Source organism: Schistocerca serialis, chromosome 3 (assembly GCF_023864345.2).
Source record: "Schistocerca serialis cubense isolate TAMUIC-IGC-003099 chromosome 3, iqSchSeri2.2, whole genome shotgun sequence".
NCBI lineage: Eukaryota > Metazoa > Arthropoda > Insecta > Orthoptera > Acrididae > Schistocerca > Schistocerca serialis.
In genome coordinates this window covers 554495179-554518395 of record NC_064640.1, presented here as the reverse complement: position 1 = coordinate 554518395, position 23217 = coordinate 554495179, and positions in this window count along the sequence as shown.

The window sequence follows — 23217 nt, the reverse complement described above, 5'->3', positions numbered from 1 at the left end:
CAGATGTATACCAATACGCTAGAGGCAAAAGTAAAGCCTAAGAAATTTATGAGATCAGGATTCAGGGTGTTATTCAGGTAAGTCAAATTTTGGGTTGGTAGTACCTCATATGGTTTCTTCGGCCAATACAATGCAGAATGAGTGAACTGGAGTGCAGTTGTACCCATGAGTGTAGCAGGGAGGCGGACGTTTGTCTCGGCTATCTCACACGTCGTACTGCTCACCAAAATATCACTATCTCGTAACACAAATCTTACGTGCCCTTCCTTGAAACAATTCATAATTACAGTTTCTGGCCAGAAACTGAGTATAATCAGTGTGTTCCCATCTTTTAAGAATGCGGCCACGGAGCTAGTACTTCTTTTCGGCATTTCGTTGCCTTTGTTCTCCATAGAAAGAGTTGCATCTCGTGTGTCTGTACGTCAGTCTGCTCTTTCTTGTTTGGATAAATAACGATCTACTCCCACACACACTCACGTAGCTCTCTCAATGGCATAAGAGCGTGAGCTTCTCCATGCTTCGAAACTATGAGTACTTCTCGCGTCTTTACTTTCGTATCTCTGGCCAATTTACTGGATAAGGATGAACTATGTAACAGCGTTACTGCACATTCATCCCTACCATTGATAGTCGACCTAACACGTATAACTTCGCTCTGTCTGTTATATCTTCCACGTTTCCTCGGTGGTAAAACTTGGCTAAGTTTCTCTCAGACACTTCTGCTACATGTCATAGGTCCACAAGAAATTCTTTCTTTGCTAGTGGCAACAGCTGTTGCGACAGGCGTAACACAGAACCTAACTGCTTGTTTACTGCCTTGGGTAGTAACACGTGGCTAAGTTTCCCTCCGACCCTTCTGCTAGGTGCAGTAGTTCCGCAGCAACTTCTTTCTCTGCTAGTTGTAAGAATTGTTGCGATGGCAGTTATACAGAACCTAACTGCTCGTTTACTGCCTCCTGGGCGATAAAACATGGCTGCATTTCTCCCGTAGCTCCGCAGGAAATTCTTTCTCTGTTATTTGCAAGAATTGTTGCGACGGCAATAATACAGAACCTAACTGCTTCTTTACTGCATCCTGTAATGACCCCAGCTCAGTTCTTCCACCGCTGAGCTGGTCTGCTAACACTCGTAAGGTTCTAGGCACCGGTAGCTTGCTGTCGAGTAAGCAAAGTTGTTTCCACATTTCTCCTGAATCACTGCTCTCTGTCTTTGGTGTATCCTTGGTGTATTGGGCTAACCTCTTGGTTCACTCACGTACCATCTTGGTGTTGTTCAGAATGCCTTGCTCTAAGTTCGTCAGTTGCATCTTATGCCACCTTGCTATAGCTTTAGTAGTCTGTGGCAGTGTTTGCACTAGCCTAACTATGTTATTCAGCTCCTGGCTATCTTTGTCATCCGCTGTTCCAGATACAACCTTCAAGATTTTCCCTCTTGCGCCTAACTGCCCTCTTTTTCTACGAACCAATGTCCACTGCACAGTGCCAGTGATTTCCATCAATTGAGTTCTCAGCCTCTCATATGCCAGCTTCAGTTCCTGGAACTGACGATACACCTCGGTGAGAATTTTATTACCTTGTGCTTATTTTTGCTATTGTATGAATATTCCCTGCGATCTACGGACTTCATTTCTTATCTCCCACACACCAATGGTATCCTCAGTGTCCAAAGGTGACTCCTCAACAAACATCCGGTTGCTGAGAAAATAACAGACCTGCTTCCAGTGGTTGAGCATGAACTCCATGCATTCCTTCTCTGTTGATCCTGTGCAGCGATATCAGAAGAATGACAATCCATCCAGTTTTACATGGTGATTCGCCACCTAGGGAAAGATATTTACATCATCTCTTCCCTCCTTCGAAATCTCGTATACACAAAACTAAGAAATAATTAAGTGATTATTAGCGAAATGAAGCAACCCACAGCACAACTCTGAATACATTAAACAAAAACGCAAAAATTCATAGACATAACACAATTATACATAAATATTACTATTTTTTGCGTGACCCTCATGCATACGGTTGTCCGTTTACTGGTATATGCTTCCGAATATTCCCAGTTGTTTTGGTACCATCGACTCCGTCGTTGGGACTTGCAGAAATGTACATACCATTCCACTGAACAGTTTAACACGACTCACATGAAGGATAAACGTTGTTATTGGAAACTGCATTTTCACAGTTGCTGGAGAACTCATCTCAATGACCTGATAAGAACCTTGATACTTCGTCAAAAACTTCTTCGTTGTCCCTTTAAGTGTGTAGGGGTTGGGAACTAGTACCAACAGATCCTCTCAATACTGTGGTAATTTTGAATGCTGTATGGACTGTTCTTCCGCTCGTTTTACTGTCTGCCATACCTCCTGTACTCTTTTAGCAAATTTCTTAACAAGTTCAAAGTCTGATCCTAACTTACGGATAAAGTCATCAGAGTGGGATGGCATTTTCCTACCATGCACCACCATAAAAAGTGAAAGGCCTGTACCGGTATGCGGTTTACAGTGATACACTCAAACTACGTGTTGCAGATATTCATCCCAATCCATATGACTGCTGCTAACATGCTAATTCAACATTTTAGAAACTGTCTTATGCACTTGCTCTGTTGTGCCATTAATCTGTGGAGGGAATGAGACTGTTCATAATTTCCAGATATGTAGAGTAGTATATGATATTGTCACGTAGAGGAAGGTGTAAGTAGATGAATGACGACCACTAACTTCACTTTTCAGCACTCGCAGATACAAGAGAGCGGAGCGAACTGCCTCAGGCCAGAACACATAAGGTACATATACAGCTACAGAACATTCCAGTATAATTATTCTTGATATTTGTGGATACTTCTAGAATGTACTCGAACCGATGATAAAAATTAATGTGTTTCAACTGACGACCCTCCATGCAACAATCTAGTACCATAACCACTACACTACGTCGATTGCGCTACTTGGCTTCTTCTGCGACATTGCTCCCTCCTTAACATAACAGCGTCTCGGTGTTACGTCCTCCTAGTCTGGGAACGACTCATCGGTCCTGCATACTCCGATACGACTCCCTATGACTGATTTTCGTCCTGGCGGTGATCTTAATAGAACTTCCCTTGCCGCTACGTTCTTCATTGCCTTTCCGCTTGTTGCCTGTCGCTGGAGCTTCGAATTTATCCTGGGTTGCAGGATCCTTATAGGGCTTCATTCGAAGGACGTGGACCGTATCTCTGATCTTTCGTCGTCCTGTGTGGGGGACGAAATCTTCAACTTCATAAGTAACATCAGACAATTGTCTTATAACCTTATAAAGTCCAAAGTAGCGCCTGAGGAGCTTCTCAGAGAGACCAACCTTACCAACAGGAGTGAAGATCCAGACGAGGTCACCAGGCTGATAGACAAAAGGGCGGTGGCTCGCGTCATACCTTCGGCGATGGTTTTGTTGAGCCTGCAGCGTGCGGAGTCGAGCCAACTGCCGAGCTTCCTCAGCTCTGGTTAACACCTGGCCGATGTCGTCGTCGTCTACGTCATCAGGATGTAACGTAGTCGCCTCACGCCCATGCACCAGGAAAAATGGCGTACATTCTGTGGTGTCTTGTTTGGCGGTGTTGTAAGCTAACGTCACGAAGGGTAGCACCTCATCCCAGTTGTTCTGCTCAACATTGACGAACATTGATAGCATGTCGGCTAAGGTCTTATTAAGGCGTTCAGTAAGCCCATTAGTTCGCGGATGGTAGGCAGTCGTCATGTGATGAGTAATGTTGCACCGACGGTTTATCTCTGTCACAAGATTCGATTGAAAAACTTTCCCTCGATCCGTAATTAACGACCTTGGAGCACCGTGGTTTAATACAATGTCATCTACGATGAATTTGGCTACCTCGAATGCTTCGGCTGTTTTCACGGCTTTTGTAATGACATAGCGCGTCAGATAATCAGTGCAAACAATAATCCATCTATTGCCACTAGCAGACGTTGGAAATCGTCCGTGGATGTCAATCCCAACACGCTGGAAAGGCGTTTCGGCTGGTGGAATTGGTATGAGTCGGCCACGTGGTTTCTAAGGAACTGCCTTTCTCCTCTGGCACTCTCGACTGTGCGACACATAGTGACGGACACTCATAAATAAACCTGGCCAGAAAAATCTCTTGCAGATCCTATCTTATGTCTTAATAAATCCTAAATTTCCGGCCTCAGGTGTGTCATGGAATTTCTGTAAAACATCTAAGCGCATGTGTTTAGGAATCACTTTCCAAACGGATCAAAGTTTTTCTTGCAAAGTAATCCATTAACTACCTTAAATTGTCCTTTCACATCTTCTGACCGATTTAAGGCAAGCATAATTTGAGATATCTTGGCGTCCTTCTGCTCAGAGAGATCCTAGATTGCAGCGAGACAGTCACTATCTTCATCAAAGTCTTGATGGTCTTGCACAGGGTTTCTTGAGAGACAGTCGGCATCTTAGTGTTTTCTTCCACTTTTGTACACTATGGTAATGTCATGCCCTTGAAGACGTAGTGCCCACCTGGCGAGTCGTCCTGTTGGATCCTTAAGACCTGTCAACCAACAAAGTGAATGACGGTCTGTAACAACTGTGAATAGCCTTCCATAGAGATACTGTCGAAATCTGCACATGGCTCAGATCACAGCAAGACATTCTCTTTCTGTAGTTGAGTAGTTCCTCTCGGCTTTTGTAAGTGTCCTAGAAGCATAGGCTATAGCCTTCTCTTTTCCATCCGAAATCTGCACCAGTACAGCACCGATCCCATACCCACTGGCCTCTGTGTGTAGTTTTGTAGGTTCTCTCTCATCATACAGACGAAGTACAGGGTCAGTCGTCAGAGCTTTTCGCAGCACATCGAAAGAATCTTGTTGAGCACCACCCCAGATAAATTTAGCATCGGCTTTTAACAACTCTTGGAGTGGCCTGGCTTTGATACAAAAGTCTTTGATAAAACGACGGTAATAAGAACACCATCCGAGGAAGCCTCTCACATCTCTAATACTTCCGTTATAGCTCTCACCTTCTCTGGGTCTGGCCGCACACCTTCGTTTGACACAAGGTGCCCAAGTATTTTGATACCTTTTGCTCCAAAGAGATAATTTCTTGGATTAAGTTTCAGTCCGCGTTGTTGGAAACACTTAAGAACGGCCCTCAGTCTTTTTATGTGTTCATCAAATGTCTCTGAGGACACTGTAATGTCATCTAAATAACAAAGACACATCGTCCACTTCAGGTGCCTTACAAGATTATCCATCATTCGTTCAAAAGTTGCTGGTGCATTACATAAACCAAACGGCATTACCTTAAACTCGTACAGCCCCTCAGGGGTGATGAATGCAGTTTTATCACGATCAGCCTCATCCACTTCGATTTGCCAGTATCCTGAGTACATGTCCTTGGATGAGAAAAGCATAGCCCCCTTCAGACAATCTAGTGTATCGTCAATTCGGGGAAGAGGGTAAACGTCCTTATTAGTTGTCTTATTAAGCTTCCTGTAATCAACACAAAAGCGCCAACTGCCTTCCTTCTTCCTGATGAGAACCACTGGTGACGACCATGGGCTCTGCGAAAGCTGAATGATGTCATGCTTCATCATTTTCTCTACCTCGTCGCGAATTATTCGACGTACCGTTGCTGACACACAGTATGTTCTCTGACTTATTGGTTGATGGTCTCCAGTGCTAATCCGGTGCTTCACCGTCGATTTGTCTAATTTGCTCTTCACCTGTGGATCGAAGCATTCAGAGAACTCTTGAAGAATGGCAAGTAGCTTCTTCTGTTGTTCCTTAGTGAGATCTAGTGGTAGTAGAGCTAGAAGATCTTGCCTCGTAGTGGTAGCGCTAATTTCGCCCACAGACTTGGCATGGGAGGTTTCTATGACGCTCAGCTGTTCTTCAATTAACGGCTAAGCGTTTGCCACGCACATGCATCTTGGAAGGATCTGCAGTTCTCGGCAGTAGTTAACTATCTACAATTCACCGAAACCGTTCTTAAACGAGACGACAGAGGCTGGGATGACCAAGTTATTCTTCAGTAGCATGCTTCTCTTAAATTCCACTACAAGATCCATGGGTTGATGCACGGCATGACACATGACAGCTACCTTTCTAGCGCTGACTGCAGGAATAATCACTTCATCACAAGTTCCAATACCTAGCGCCTCCACCAGAATAATGTCACGTAGAGGAAGGTTTAAATAGATGAATGACGAACACTAACTTCACTTAACAAAGATTTATTTAGCACTTGCAGATACAAGAGCGCATTGCGAACTGCCTCCATCCAGAACACATAAGGTATATATACAGCTACAGAACATTCCAGTACAATGATACTTGACATTTGTAGATACTTCTAGAATGTACTCGGACCGATGATAGAAAGTAAAATGTTTCAGGTCAGGTGAGTTTTGAACTCACGACCCTCCGTGCAACAATCTATCCTGATAACCACTACACTACGATGCCTGCAGTATATGGCTTCTGCGACAATATAACTGTGTCATCAAATTCTATACAGAATTTGTGCCCTGATATGTAAGTAAGGTATCACGTACTCCAAATGTAAGTATCCACTTGTTCACTAAATACTGAGTTACTGTTTTAGTCTGTTGATCAGGAATCGTCACCACTGCTAAGAACCCCGGAAAATGATATATGATTGTGAATACATATTTATTCCCAGATTATGTACTATTAAAAAGTCCCAAAATATCAAGTCAAACCATCTGAAAGGATTTAAATCCGTTTGATGGTCTTTTTAAAGGATTTTTTTTATAACTAAGATTGGCTGTTTGAGTGCAAGGCACACAGGCCAACACATATTCTTTAAAATCATGTTTCTGTGTTCACTACCAAAATCTTTCTGCTGTCCATCACTCAACATCCTCAATGACCTGACAAGTCATGGTCATCCACTTGATGCAGCACTTCGTTTTTCAGCTCGCCATAACCACTTTGAGGAGTCTGCATTTCGGTGTTCTCCAGACGAAGCCCTCACGTGTCACGAATTATGGCTGTAACCTGAGTACCTGACAGTCCTTTTTGGTCGCTTGTGCTCTCGTGCACTCGATCAGACTCTTGACTAGTGCCTCTGGCACTAAAATTTTCCTACTTAGGGTACTTGTATTTACATGCTTCCTCCTAGTTTGTGGACTGCCTCGTAATCGTACTCACTGAGTTTGAGTGCCCATCTCGTTAACCTACTTGACAGATCTTTTAGTCGTAACAACCGTTTCAGTGAAGCATAGTTTGTGACGACTTTAAACTCCCGTCCATATAAATAACAGTGAAAGTATGTTATTCCATGTATTACTGCTAATACCTCCTTTTCAATTGCCTTGAAGCGTATGTTCCTGGATGACTGGATGTCCCTGTCCATCGATGTTCTGGCTTAAAACACAACCAGTCACCCCATTGCTAGCATCACAAAAGAAGATAAACTCCTTCTCAAAATCAGGAAAAACTAGTACTGGGCCAGAAACGAATGCTGCCTTCATGCAGTTTGACGTGCAGCTGACCAGTGGAATTTCACACCCTCCCTTACAAAAATTATTCATGGCTTCCAAAATCTGTGCAAAATCGTTTACGAATTTGTATAAATCCTAAAATAGCTGTCCAAATCCATAATGTAAGTTCTTGGCGTTAACCCCTCGTATAACTTCATCCAATAACCTTCTGAATGTGAGTGGCGCATTTTTCAGTCCAAACAGCAGGTTGTTTTATACTGGCAATGCTCCCATAGGACCGTACAAATGGTCTTTGGCCTGTCTTCCAGAAGTACCTCCAACTGGTGGTACCCACCTGACACACCCATTTTTATAAAGCACCAGTGCTGTCCTAGGTTGTCTAATGTTTCCATACTATTAGGGGTCAGATATGCTTCTGTCACAGTCTTCAGACTTAAGGAGCGACAATCGGCACAGGACCTGTACTTTCTGGTAGCATTTGTTGACGTTTTTGGTATGATGAAAATATTCCTGCTCCACAGACTATCACTGTTTTGTATAATAGTATCTGATAACTGCTGATCTATATACTGTTCCATTATATGTCTGACTATGCAGTATGGCTTCCGGTAAATCAGTGCATTGTCATTTTCAGGTATACAGTGTGGGGTAAGTGGTGCTGCTGGTAAAGGACCCTTCATATTTAAAAAATCTATGAAATGGGGTAACAAACTTCCATTGCCTGCCGATCACTGCCTTGCAAGTGACCCACATTCGCCCCTAATGTTGCTGTATCGATGGTTTACTTGGAGCTCTGGTCATCCTCTGACCTGCCAACGTATTCCTCATCTAAAACCTCGAATGTAGCTATCACCGGGCCCTTCTACTAACTAACCACATCCTTGCCAGAGTTATCCAGACTTAGAGGAGCTATAAAAAAAATGGCTCTGAGCACTATGGGACTTAACTTCTGAGGTCATCAGTCCCCTAGAACTTAGAACTACTTAAACCTAACTAACCTAAGGACATCACACACATCCACGCCCGAGGCAGGATTCGAACCTGCGACCGTAGCGGTCGCGCGTTTCCAGCCTGTAGCGCCTAGAACCACTCGGCCACTCCGGCCGTCCAGGAGCTATAAGCTCACCATCAATTTTACTAATGCACACTACACTTCTGCGTGTGAAACAATATATTCTAAGCAATTCTTCATTCTCCTTTAGTAGCTATGCCGCATATAACGCCGTGGGAAAATCAGCATCAACAGAAACCCACACTAACTTCCCCATACCAGTTCGTATTTTATCATGAGAACCAATCTTAAGCACTTGTACATGCAGATTAGTCGACAACATCTTCATGAGAAACACATCTTGATGTTGCCTCACTTGCAGCTGTATCCCCCACTGAAAATAAAGTCCCACTGCGTTCCACCATATACTACGAAAGACTGATATTGGCATGAAGTTTGTCGGAAAAATCTAGCCAAATAGTTGCTGAATACCCTTGATCTGTCTATGGCAACACTTCCATATACTCCTGGATGTTGCTAGTTCCAATACTAAAACTGAGCAGTGTTGTACCCAATGGCTCTACCATGCTATCACCCACTCCATGCTACATGTAAGTGGGTGATGATGATGTTTCGTTTGTGGGGCGCTCAACTGGCGGTCATCGGCGCCCGTACGAAGTCTCAATTCTTACACAGTCCATTTTTTTTTACAACAAAATCTAGATGCTGTCACAAATGATGAAGATGATGATGACGAATTGATAAGAACGCCCAGTCCACAGGCAGAGAAAATCCCCAACCCAGCCGGGAATCAAACCTAGGATCCCATGATTCAGAGGCAGCAACTCTAGCCACTAAACCACCCTGTAAGTGGGAGACGCCCAGTCTCCTCCTCCTATGAAGTCCAGACTGACGACTGACATGTGCGCACCTGTATTCACCAACAGTTTATGTTCCTTGCCTTTTATATAGTCCCACAAGCAACAATCTTACTTCTTGTTGGGATTGCTCTCTGATGGCTGAAGCACTCCCCTATGTGTTTAACAGCTGCTTCCGTTGCCTTTTCTTCCCTTTCCCATGTTTTCCACATTCCTGTGCTTAGTATACCACTCGGCCACACATATAAAATTCAGGTTGCTGGCACTGCTATCGTACACGACCTGTCTGCATCTATAACATCTTATCTACGCAGAGAAAACATGATGGTGCATACATGCCTTAGTGGCTCTGACCACTATGGGACTTAACATCTATGGTCATCAGTCCCCTAGAACTTAGAAGTACTTAAACCTAACTAACCTAAGGACAGCACACAACACCCAGTCATCACGAGGCAGAGAAAATCCCTGACCCTGCCGGGAATCGAACCCGGGAACCCGGGCGTGGGAAGAGAGAACGCTACCGCACGACCACGAGCTGCGGAAACACATGCTTTAGTCGCAGTATCGATTTCCCCTAGCTGCGTCGCGACCGTAAGAGCCATAGCTGGATTTCTCATTCTCCACTCTGTGTGACATCTCTGCAGGAATACCACATAAGAGAACATCTAAAGCCCTATTTTCGGCTTCCTGGAATAAGACTGTACCCGCTCCCGCGTGTTGCGTGAGCTGGTGTGTCTGCGAAATGACCCTTCGGATACTATCTGAAAAGGTCTTTACCAACTCCTCATGCTTCTGCGTTACGGTATTCAATTATTCCCGAAAAACCTTGTGCTTTTTTGTCTCTGGTAACGTTGTCTTAACCCATCAGGCAGATGCTTGAATGTTTTCACTTTATGCAAGACTTAGTGGAACAACACAAAGGTCTTCGCTTCGTCTGTTAGTTGCAAATTAGCTACATGACGATAATCCCATCCGACCAGCCACTCATTGTGGCGGTAGCCCTAATATTATCAACAAACGCAGTTACACCTTCTGCTGAATTACTAGGAAAAGTATTAGTAGCTCAGCGATGGCGAGGGTACACACACTACTGTCATGGTTTCGTCAGACCCCGACTAAAATTTCCTCTGCTTGCCTACATAACTCTTTCTTTCCTGCTGTCGCTGTGAGTTTAACCCTGATAAAAACTGCACCTGTTCCATCAAAGCAGCAACACTCTCACCCGTGGTAGGAGAACATGTGTCAGGCATCTTGCTTAACTTACTACTACTATTTACAATTAAACAGAAAAAACTGTACGCGAATACATCAACACTAACTACACACTAATCGTTACAGCGTATCATCGCCCATTGCAGTTCAGGACGGTCATGTGCCACATGCACGAATCGCTTACAAGTGTCCCTAACATCCCCTTTGACAGTGACACACCAACAGGCTCCTCTGGTTTGACAAGTGACACCTCGAGGGTGCTTCTGATATCCCTATGAACTGACATGGCCCACAGTAACACAAACACACTCCAAAGAAGGCATTTAATGTACTGGTGCTGCTACTCAGCGCTGTAGACATAGCTTCACTGCCACCAAAGTCTTGAGATGGTAGTCACTCTGACACCTATGTTACGTGCAAGCACCACTTCCTGATGTCAGTGTTACAACCTGAGACTGGAGTCGCGTTGTGATCAAGAAGTCGAGCAAAGTGCGAGGGTGAGTGATCCAGTGTACCCACAGCCGCATCGGTGATATAGTGTCAGCTCTAAATACATTTATTGGTTGAGCAAAGTTTACAGAAGTTTAACTTCTACAGTGCTGCAGGCGTGGGGTGCATGTGCCTTGAAGGAATACTGATGCCTTATCAGCACATCGTTACCTAGCTGCCACAGATCAGTGCCTCGGCTGTCGGGGTAGGTATGAATGATCCACCAGACGTGATATGGTGACCCACATCAGCTACAACCTCAGAATTCTCAATGATCGCTCCGTCATACATTCAGGTGGAGTCTCCCGAATGTGGTCAAGAATGCCCGTTGTCGTGCACAAAGGCCCTGGACACCCACCCTGGCTCGAGCACGCAGCAGATATTCACAAGTCAACCAGGTGGCTGAGTGGATGCGCCTCGACTGGTCGGTGCAAAGATAGCAGCTTGCGGATCATCCACGATAACCCAAAATGGAGGAGGACTGGCTGCTCAAGGTCTTCTCATCTACGATGACGCAGTAGGCAGAGCCCACAGCGCGTGGTCTAGTGGCTAGCGCTGCTGCCTCTGGATCACGGGGCCCCTTTTCGATTCCCAGCTGGGTTGGAGATTTTCTCTGCCTGGGGACTGGGTGTTTGTGTTGTCCTCATCATTTCATCATCTTCATCATCATTAGTGACAGTGGCTAGATTGGATTGTGTAAAAAAGTTGGACTGTGTAGCAACTGCGTCTTTGCAAGGGCGCTGATGACCGCGCAGTTGAGCGCCCCACAAACCAAACATCATCATCATCATCACCAGTAGGCAGCAATGGTTGACCACGGCTGTGGTATGCATCAGGTTTGGCTGCCTCGGTCTTGAAGTCAGTAAGCAGGGAGCAGGTTGGCCATAATCGAACAGCTCCCGATGGTTTCACTAAAACTCAGTAGACTGTCGTTCTCTCTGGCTCTCCGAAATGGCAGAATAGCAGCATGACAGAATGTGACTTCGTGCTCAGCAAGCTACGTTATTTAAAAGAGCCGTGCTCCCGCCTATGACGCAGTGGCTTTGAGTACAAGAGTGTATTTGTCCCATTTATCAGGCCCTTCAGTGCTCATTGTTTCGCTTTAGTAATTTCAGTGACGATCCTAAGTTGTCGAACTCTGTCTTCCTGTCGGCGTTTGATCGTGTAGCGGTGCTGGGGCGTAGAGTTACATAGCGCTACCTCAAGTGTCTTGTGAGGTAGTACAGTGGCCCTAGAATCCCTGCGTGTCCTGTTCTCTATGTCTGCACTGTGTGCACTCTGTATGCCTACCGGGTGGAGTCATTCCAGACGAGGAACAAGTGCTTCTGGATGCCAAAAGGAGCACAGAGTGCAGCCAGCTGCAGGTTGTGGCTCATGTCGGTACTAATGATGTGTGTCAGTTTGGATCGGAAGAAATGCTCTCTGGTTTCGGGCCGCCAGCTTAAATGGTAAAGACTGCCAGTCTTGCTAGTGAGGTGAAGGCGTAACTCACCATCTGCACCATCGTTGACAGAATCGAAAAAAATCGTTCAAATGTCTCTAAGCACTATGGGACTTAACTTCTGAGCTCATCAGTCCCCTAGACTTAGAACTACTTAAACCTAATTAACCTAAGGACATCACACACATCCACGCCCGAGGCAGGATTTGAACCTGCGACCGTAGCAGCAGCGCGGTTCCGGACTGAAGCGCCTAGAATCGCTCGGCCACAGCAGCCGGCGACAGAACCGACTACGATCATTTGGTACAGAGCCGAGTGGAGGGTCTGAATCAGAGGCTCAAACGGTTTTGCTACCGTTTAGGTTGCAAATTGCTCGACTTGCGCCGTAGGGTGGTGGGTTTCTGGGTTCCAGTTGATAGAACAGAGCTCCATTACACACAGGAAGTGGCTGTACGGGTAGCGGGAGTTCTGTGGACGGGATTGGGCAGTTTTCTTAAAAGCGGGTTGTCTAGGGAATCTTCAGAAAGGGCGTCAGATCAAAAGAGTGAAGGTAAACACAAGACGAGGGTAGACCTATCAACTATCACTGTTGTAATTGTTTACTGTCGTAGCTGTGCTGGAAAAGACCGGAGTTCCAAGCTCTAATAGAAGGCACTGGAGTTCAGGTAGTTACAGATACTTAAAGCTGGCTAAACCGGTGATAAGTTCACTCGAAATTTTTATGAAGGTCCTAACCGTGTTCAGAAAGGATAAACCGAATACAGTTGGTAGTGGAGTGTTTATTGCTGTCAGGTACAGCATACCGTATAGTGAAACTGAAAGAGATAGTTCGTGTGAGTTAGTGTGGGTCGGGGCTATACTTGAAAACCGGAATAAATAACTGGTCCGTTTTATCGACCCCCTAACTCAGATAATACAGTTGCTTAACAGTTCAAAGAAAACTCGAGTCTCATTTTAGTTACGTACCCCACTCATACAGTCACTTCAATCACTTCAGTCTACCCTCGACATGTTGGCAAAAATAAAACATGCTTGCCGGCCGGAGTGGACGAGCGGTTCTAGGCGCTACAGTCTGGAACCGCGGGAGGGGACTGATGACCTCAGAAGTTAAGTCCCATAACGCTCAGAGCCATTTGAACCATTTTTTAAAGCAAAAAAAGACTGCTATTTATTGGCAGAACACTTATAAAATGCAACAGGTCTACTAAAGAGACTGCCTACACCAAGCTTGTCCGTCCTCTTCTGTAGTACTACTGCGCGATATGGATTCAGAGTCAGATAAAATTGACATAAGACACCCAAAAAGGTCAAAGAAAGGCAGTTCGTTTTGTATTATCGCGAAATAGGGGAGAGAGTGCCACGGATATGACACACGAATCGGAATGGCAGTCATTAGAACAAAGGCGTTTTTAGTTATGGCAGGACCTTCTCATGAAATTTCCTTCATCAAATTTCCCTCCAAAGGCGAAAATATGTTTTTGGCACCCATCTTCATAAGGAGAAACGATCATCGTAATAAAATAAGACAAATCAGAGCTCGCACGGAAAGATTTAAGTGGTCTATTTTCCCGCTCGTCGTTCGAGAGTTCAAAATGGTTCTGAGCACTATGGGACTTAACTTCTGAGGTCATAAGTCCCCTAGAACTTACTGTTAGAACTACTTAAACCTAACTAACCTAAGGACATTACACACATCCATGCCCGAGGCAGGATTCGAACCTGCGACCGTAGCGGTCGCGCGGTTCCAGACTGTAGCGCCTAGAACCGCGCAGCCACCCCGGCCGGCCCGTTCGAGAGTGGAACGGTGGAGAAATAGCATGAAGCTGGTTCCGCGAACCCTGTGCCAGACGTTAACCTGTGAATGGCAGAGTAATCAAGCCGATGTAGATACAGATACTAGATTAGCTGTTTTTCATATTGACATAACGATTGGCACGTCAGCTTAGGTTCAACCTATTCTGTTCCGCGCTCGCCTGATGGAAATGTAATAAAAAAGGCCTGCACAATAAAGTTTTTCTGTTGTGCAGCAGTACTGAACCAGTGAACTGTGATGCCAACACTCCTACGGAAACGCCGTGCGTCGGGCAGGTGCGTTTGAGCTCTTAATATGCCAGCACGGGCGAGCTCATAAAGATAATCGGCGCACGAGCTTGCTGTATTGATTCGCTACGCCCACCTGTTGCCCGGGACGCAACCGACGTCCGGGGCTGCTGCCCGCGCGGGGGTGGTTAACAGACTTCTGACAACTGCTTTTATCTCAGTGCCTCTCATCAAGAGCGATTCACACTGGGACTCAAAACAGCGTCTCTGAGTTAAACGCACTGCAGCTTTCTAAATATTATGCAGTATATGGAACACCGTTGTAAATTATCCCTAACGTTAATTGGATTGGAATCCATATAATTCCGGTGTGCGCAGCGATCTTTGAATATAGACAATAGTGAAAAGAACACCAATCGATCGCGAAATCCGTCATTTTATTACAGAAAATCTAGATTTCAACTGTCATATGATCATCTTCAGTGTATATAACAACAGATGACGTTAGTCCAAAGCGTCACGTTGTAAACGGTATTGGTTGATGTAGAGCATACAGGTGTCTACACTGAGTTGACAGAAGTCATGGGATAGCGATATGCACATATACAGATAGCGTTACTATGGGATGCACAAGCTATAAAAGGGCAGTGCGTTGGCGGAGCTGTCATTTGCACTCATGTAATTTATGTGAAAAGGTATTATACCTCGCCACGGTCAACCCAGTGGTCGATGGCCTTCGCTTAACGACCGAGAGCAACGACGCTTCTGTACAGTTGTCACTGCTAACAGACAAGTAACACTGCGAGAAATAATCGCAGAAATCACTATGGGACGTACGACGAACGTATCCGTTAGGACAATGTGGCGAAATTTGGCGTTGATGGGTTATGGCAGCAAACAACATATGTGAGTGTCTTTGCTAACAGAACGACGTCACCTGCTGTACGTCACTTGGGCTCGTTACCATACCGGTTGGACCCTAGATAACTGGAAAACCGTGGACTGATCAGATGGGTACCGATTTCAGTTGTGAAGAGCTCATGGCAGGTTTCGAGTGTATCGGAGACCCCGTGAAGTCTTGGACCCAAGTTGTGCTCCCTGCCGCCGTTGGATAAACAGCTGCCAGCAACAAGTCGTATACTCCTGGCTCACTTATTTGTTACATAGTTTAATTCTTATTTTCTTTGCGTGTTTTTGGTACTTGCATTGTTTAATTCATAAATTTCGGGCGTATTATAGTATTTGAGAGTTGTAGCATCGCGTTTTAGTAACTGAATAGTGTAAAATCGCGTTGCCCCCTTCCGCCGCCGAGCAGCGTGTCAGCAGTGCGCAAGTAGCAGCATTACTGCATTTACTAGGCAATCTTGTATTTTAATAACCGTTTAAATTTTGTTTCGAATTGTTTGTGCTCTCTGTAGATTAGTTCAGACGTTCTTTGCACAACAGATTTTAGCATGGATAGGGACTGCAACTGCTGTGTTCGGATGCAGGCTGAGTTGGCATCCCTTCGCTCCCAGCTTAAGGCAGTGTTGGCTTCGGTCACACACCTTGAGGCTGTTGCCAATGGGCATCACTGGATGGGGGTTTGTCGGGGACGGCCATCTCGTCCCACGCATCCCCCGATCGGACTACGACTGTGGCTGCCCGGGATACTGCCCACATTGAGGCTGACCCCTCACTTGTGGTAGAGTGGGAGTTCGTCTCGAGGTGTGGCAGGGGGCGAAGACATACCGGAGGGCTGAACGGAAGGCCTCTCCAGTTTGTCTGACGAACCGGTTTCAGGCTCTGCCTCAGGCTAATACTGATCTTCGGCCGGACGTGTCTGCTTGTCCTGTTCCAGAGGTTGCCCCTCAGTCTACAAGATCCGGGCGGTCGCAGAGGTGGGCTTATTGGTAGTTGGGAGCTCCAACGCCAGGCGCGTAATGGGGCCCCTTAGTGATATGGCAGCAAGAGAGGGGAATAAAACCAATGTGCACTCAGTGTGCATACCGGGGGGAGTCATTCCAGATGTGGAAAGGGTCCTTCCGGATGCCATGAAGGGTACAGGGTGCACCCATCTTCAGGTGGTCGCTCATGTCGTCACCAATGATGTGTGTCGCTATGGATCGGAGGAAATCCTCTCTGGCTTCCGGCGGCTATCTGATTTGGTGAAGACTGCCAGTCTCGCTAGCGGGATGAAAGCAGAGCTCACCATCTGCAGCATCGTCGACAGGACTGACTGCGGACCTTTGGTACAGAGCCGAGTGGAGGGTATGAATCAGAGGCTGAGACGGTTCTGAAACCGTGTGGGCTGCAGATTCCTCGACTTGCGCCATAGGGTGGTGGGGTTTCGGGTTCCGCTGGATAGGTCAGGAGTCCATTACACGCAGCAAGCGGCTACACGGGTAGCAGGGATTGTGTGGCGTGGACTGGGCGGTTTTTTAGGTTAGATGGCCTCTGGCAAGTGCAGAAAGGGCAACAACCTCAACGGGTGCGGGGCAAAGTCAGGACATGCGGGGACCAAGCAGCAATCGGTATTGTAATTGTAAACTGTCGAAGCTGCATTGGTAAAGTACCGGAACTTCAAACGCTAATAGAAAGCACCGAAGCTGAAATCGTTATAGGTACAGAAAGCTGGCTGAAGCCAGAGATAAATTCTGCCGAAATTTTTACAAAGGCACAGACGGTGTTTAGAAAGGATAGATTGCATGCAACCGGTGGTGGCGTGTTTGTCGCTGTTAGTAGTAGTTTATCCTGTAGTGAAGTACAAGTGGATAGTTCCTGTGAATTATTATGGGTGGAGGTTACACTCAACAACCGAGCTAGGTTAATAATTGGCTCCTTTTACCGACCTCCCGACTCAGCAGCATTAGTGGCAGAACAACTGAGAGAAAATTTGGAATACATTTCACATAAATTTTCTCAGCATGTTATATTCATAGGTGGAGATTTCAATTTACCAGATACAGACTGGGACACTCAGATGTTTAGGACGGGTGGTAGGGACAGAGCATCGAGTGACATTATACTGAGTGCACTATCCGAAAATTACCTCGAGCAATTAAACAGAGAACCGACTCGTGGAGATAACATCTCGGACCTACTGATAACAAACAGACCCGAACTTTTCGACTCTGTAAGTGCAGAACAGGGAATCAGTTGCAACATCCCTGAATATGGAAGTTAATAGGAATATAAAAAGAGGGAGGAAGGTTTATCTGTTTAGCAAGAGTAATAGAAGGCAGAATTCAGACTACCTAACAGATCAAAACGAAAATTTCTGTTATGACACTGACAATGTTGAGTGTTTATGGAAAAAGTTCAAGGCAATCGTAAAATGCGTTTTAGACAGGTACGTGCCGAGTAAAACTCGGGACGGGAAAAACCCACCGTGGTTCAACAACGAAGTTAGGAAACTACTGCGAAAGCAAAGAGAGCTTCACTCCAAGTTTAAACGCAGCCAAAACCTCTCAGACAAACAGAAGCTAAACGATCCCAAAGTTAGCGTAAGGAGGGCTATGCGTGAAGCGTTCAGTGAATTCGAAAGTAAAATTCTATGTACCGACTTGACAGAAAATCCTAGGAAGTTCTGGTCTTGCGTTAAATCAGTAAGTGGCTCGAAACAGCATATCCAGACACTCCGGGATGATGATGGCATTGAAACAGAGGATGACACGCGTAAAGCTGAAATACTAAACACTTTTTTCCAAAGCTGTTTCACAGAGGAAGACCGCACTGCAGTTCCTTCTCCAAATCCTCGCACAAACGAAAAAATGGCTGACATCGAAATAAGTGTCCAAGGAATAGAAAAGCAACTGGAATCACTCAACAGAGGAAAGTCCACTGGAACTGACGGGGTACCAATTCGACTCTACACAGAGTACGCGAAAGAACTTGCCCCCCTTTTAACAACCGTGTACCGCAAGTTTCTAGAGGAACGGAAGGTTCCAAATGATTGGAAAAGAGCACAGGTAGTCCCAGTCTTCAAGAAGGGTCGTCGAGCAGATGCGCAAAACTATAGACCTATATCTCTGACGTCGATCTGTTGTAGAATTTTAGAACATGTTTTTTGCTCGAGTATCATGTCGTTTTTGGAAACCCAGAATCTACTCTGTAGGAACCAACATGGATTCCGGAAACAGCGATCGTGTGAGACCCAACTCGCTTTATTTGTTCATGAGACCCAGAAAATATTAGATACAGGCTCCCAGGTAGATGCTATTTTTCTTGACTTCCGGAAGGCGTTCGATACAGTTCCGCACTGTCGCCTGATAAACAAAGTAAGAGCCTACGGAATATCAGACCAGCTGTGTGGCTGTATTGAAGAGTTTTTAGCAAACAGAACACAGCATGTTGTTATCAATGGAGAGACGTCTACAGACGTTAAAGTAACCTCTGGCGTGCCACAGGAGAGTGTTATGGGACCATTGCTTTTCACAATATATATAAATGACCTAGTAGATAGTGTCGGAAGTTCCATGCGGCTTTTCGCGGATGATGCTGTAGTACACAGAGGAGTTGCAGCATTAGAAAATTGTAGCGAAATGCAGGAAGATCTAGAGCGGATAGGCACTTGGTGCAGGGAGTGGCAACTGACCCTTAACACAGACAAATGTAATGCATTGCGAATACATAGAAAGAAGGTCCCTTTATTGTATGATTATATGATAGCGGAACAAACACTGGTAGCAGTTACTTCTGTAAAATATCTGGGAGTATGCGTATGGAACGATTTGAAATGGAATGATCATATAAAATTAGTTGTTGGTAAGGCGGGTACCAGGTTGAGATTCATTGGGATTGTCCTTAGAAAATGTAGTCCATCAACAAAGGAGGTGGCTTACAAAACACTCGTTCGACCTATACTTGAGTATTGCTCATCAGTGTGGGATCCGTACCAGATCGGGTTGACGGAGAAGATAGAGACGATCCAAAGAAGAGCGGCGCATTTCGTCACAGGGTTATTTGGTAAGCGTGATAGCGTTACGGAGATGTTTAGCAAACTCAAGTGGCAGACTCTGCAAGAGAGGCGCTCTGCATCGCGGTGTAGCTTGCTCGCCAGATTTCGAGAGGGTGCGTTTCTGGATGAGGTATCGAATATATTGCTTCCCCCTACTTATACCTCGCGAGGAGATCACGAATATAAAATTAGAGAGATTCGAGCGCGCACGGAGGCTTTCCGACAGTCGTTCTTCCCGCGAACCATACGCGACTGGAACAGAAAAGGGAGGTAATGACAGTGGCACGTAAAGTGCCCTCCGCCACACACCGTTGGGTGGCTTGCGGAGTATGAATGTAGATGTAGATGTAGATGTCAACAAGGTACTGTGCAAGCTGGTGGTGGCTCCATAACGGTGCGGACTTTGTTTACATGAAATGGACTGCATCTTCTGGTCCAACGGAACCTTCGGTTGACTGGAAATGGTTATGTTCGGCTGCTTGGAGACCATTTCCAGTCATTCATGGACGTCATGCTCCCTAACGAGGATGGAATTTTCATGGATGTCAATACACTATGTCACCGAGCCACATTTGTTCGCGATTAGTTTGAAGAACATCCTGGACATTTCGAGCGAATGATTTGGCCACCCAGATTGTCGGACATGAATCTCATCCAACATTTATGTGACGTAATAGAGATGTCAGTTCGTGCACAAAATCCTGCATCGGCAACACTTTCGAAATTATGAACGGCTGGAGAGACAACATCGCTCAATGTTTCTGCAGCGGAATTCCAGCGACTTGTTGAGTTCACGTCACAATGAGCTGCTGCACTAGGCCGGGCAAAAGGAGGTCCGGCACGATATTAGGAGGTATCCCATGACTTTCGTCGCCTCGTTGTGATATAAACTCAATGTTAGGCTCATGTTAGACTTCTATATGCACCTCATCAATAATTATTGTTTACAACATGATACCTTGGTGTAACTTCTAATGTTCAAAATGGTTCAAATGGCTTCAAGCACTATGGGACTCAACATGTGAGGTCATTAGTCCCCTAGACTTAGAACTACCTTGGAGTAACGTCACCTGTTCAAAATGGTTCAAATGAGTCCAGGTACTATGGGACTTAACATTTGAGGTCATCAGTCCCCTAGACTTAGAACTACCTTGGAGTAACGTCACCTGTTCAAAATGGTTCAAATGACTCCATGTACTATGGGACTTAACATCTGAGGACATCAGTCCCCTAGACTAAGAACTACTTAAACCTAACTAACCTAAGGACATCACACACATCCATGTCCGAGGCAGAGTTCTAACCTGTGACCGTAGCAAAACAGCGCGGTTCCGGGCTGTAGCGCCTAGAACCGCTGGGCCACAGGGGCCGGCAACGTCGCCTGTTGTTACAGTATATGCACTGTGTAATAGCTGAAATCTACATCTTCTGTAATAAAACAACGGAGTTAGCGCCCGATTGCAGTTCAATTTTCCATTGTCTATTCCTAATGTTATCGTCCAAACAGTATTGCATGTACGACATATGTTTGGAAGTTCAGGCGCGATACTTATTCCGTACTGAGCACGTCATGTAACTTATCTTTCATTTCGTGAACGATCCAGGATCTAGAAACGAAGTTTTCGGCGAATGATAGTATGTAGAGGAGCACGAGCTAGCTGTATTGATTTGCAGCGCCCACCTGTTGGCCGGGACACAGCAGACGTCCGGGCCTGCCGACAGCTGCATTTACTTTAGCGCTTCTCATCAGGTGTAATTCGCTCTGGGCCTCAAAACAGCGTCTCTGAGTTGAACGCACTGCGGCTTTCTAAATATTGTGCAGTATATTGGGCACCATTGTGAATTACTCCAAATTTTCTTGTCTAAAGAGCACCGCATGTAAGCTATTTGGGTGGTGGTTCAGTACAAGATTTTATCGCGCGTTAACGATCCTCATTTCGTGCTGACCACCTCACAAGTAACTACTCAAATTCTAAGCTCACGTATACAGAGGGAATCGGGTGAGATGTAACACGTATTTCATTTCGTGAATGGTCTATGATGTCGAAACGAAGTTTCCGGCAAATGACAGTACGCCGAGGCGCAATAGCTCGCTGTATTGATTTGCACCGCCCACCTGTTGGCCGGGACGCAGCCGTCGTCCGGGCTTGCTTCCAGCGGAGGGCCGGCTGGCAGACTTCTGACAACTGCTTTTACTTCAGCGCTTATCATGAGGAGCGATTCGCTCTGTAACTCAAAGCAGCGTTTCAGCAAATGGTTGTACTCATAGGCCCTTAACTTTTTGACGTGTATAATCTTCGGTAACTTTCGTATCAACCGAGATCTTCGAAGCAGTGTAGATTTTTTATTTGAATTAATTACTTTGTAACGCCATTTGATGGCCCCTGGAAAAACTAGTACTGTTATATAACGCTTGTTGGTGTCGAAACTTTTAGGCAAAAATATTCCAGAAGAGTGCTAGAAATGAAAGCTAGTATAGTCAGGGTCAGCTATTGTGGCGTAAAATCCGGCTTGTGGGGCTCTCTTACCAGGCTCAGTTGTTACATGCACCGAGAAGACGGATCTACGCTGCTAGGAATAGCCGTATTTACATTTGTCTCTGCTTCATACGGCTATATGCTGACATACAGCGTATCAGATGGGGTTTGGGAAAACTATTTGAAGTTTGTGTAGGTGCTCAGGCTCAAGTGAACCGCTTTTGTGGAAACACATAAACAGTATAAAGGCTAGATGCAACGGCGAAGCTTGGCATGAATGGCTCACTTGGCAGTTTTTCCACCGCAATATCAGATTTCGGCCAACTAGCAGTTCAGATTCAGCATATTTCTCGAATAATTTTGCGTAAAAGCTACGGTGCTGATATCAACAATCGTTCTATAACTGCATTCCTTTCATCAACAACTTTCTAATAACGTTTAAAATTCTAAATCGTTCCATTAAAAAAACCACACTTACTTCAATAACTCGGTCGATACAAGAGTTACGACTATTAAACTCACAACGAAATTACGTGCTTGTCTCCGTTCTATTATTTACTGAAACCTCGTTTCGATATCTGCAACTTTAACGAAATAAATACGACTCGCCTTATATACTGACTGTCTCCTGTAAGAGTCGTGAGGCTCATTTCCTCTGGTGTTTCGGCAGATATTTTCAAATTCGTTTTGGCAGTGTATAGATGAAATTCGTCACCCGTCTCATCAGATGTTCAGTGTCAACGGACAACGTCCGTTTGTTTCCCGCTACAAACAAAACTTTTTTTAAATCGGCGCTTTATATACCCATTCGAAAGAACAGCCCCAGTTTAGTCTAGTGCGATGTTCGGTTTAAGTATACGTAATAACACGGCCAGTAAAAACTCGGAGAGGAAACAATATTCCAGCATCGACTTAACAGTGCTGCTGCGTTGCTGTAGCACACACACACACACACACACACACACACACACACAGCGCGGAGCGGGTTCGGCACACCCCGAGGCGAAAAGAAGCGTGCTGTGCAAGCAAGATGCGCCGAACAAGTGATAGAACCGCTAATCATATCGCACTCCGGCAAGAACAGTGACACAACTCAGAAATCCAGTACTTGAGAAAAATCGATTTAAAGAATTCTACAAAACCTATACTGAGATAGTATAAGCGTCCTTTAAATTTCAAGTAAGTAATTTTGGTAGTAAATTCCATTATAACATTAACTGAATTTTTCGTCGGTGCTTGGCAAAACATTTAATATTCATTCCATTATAGTCTATACAACAGCAATATGGACG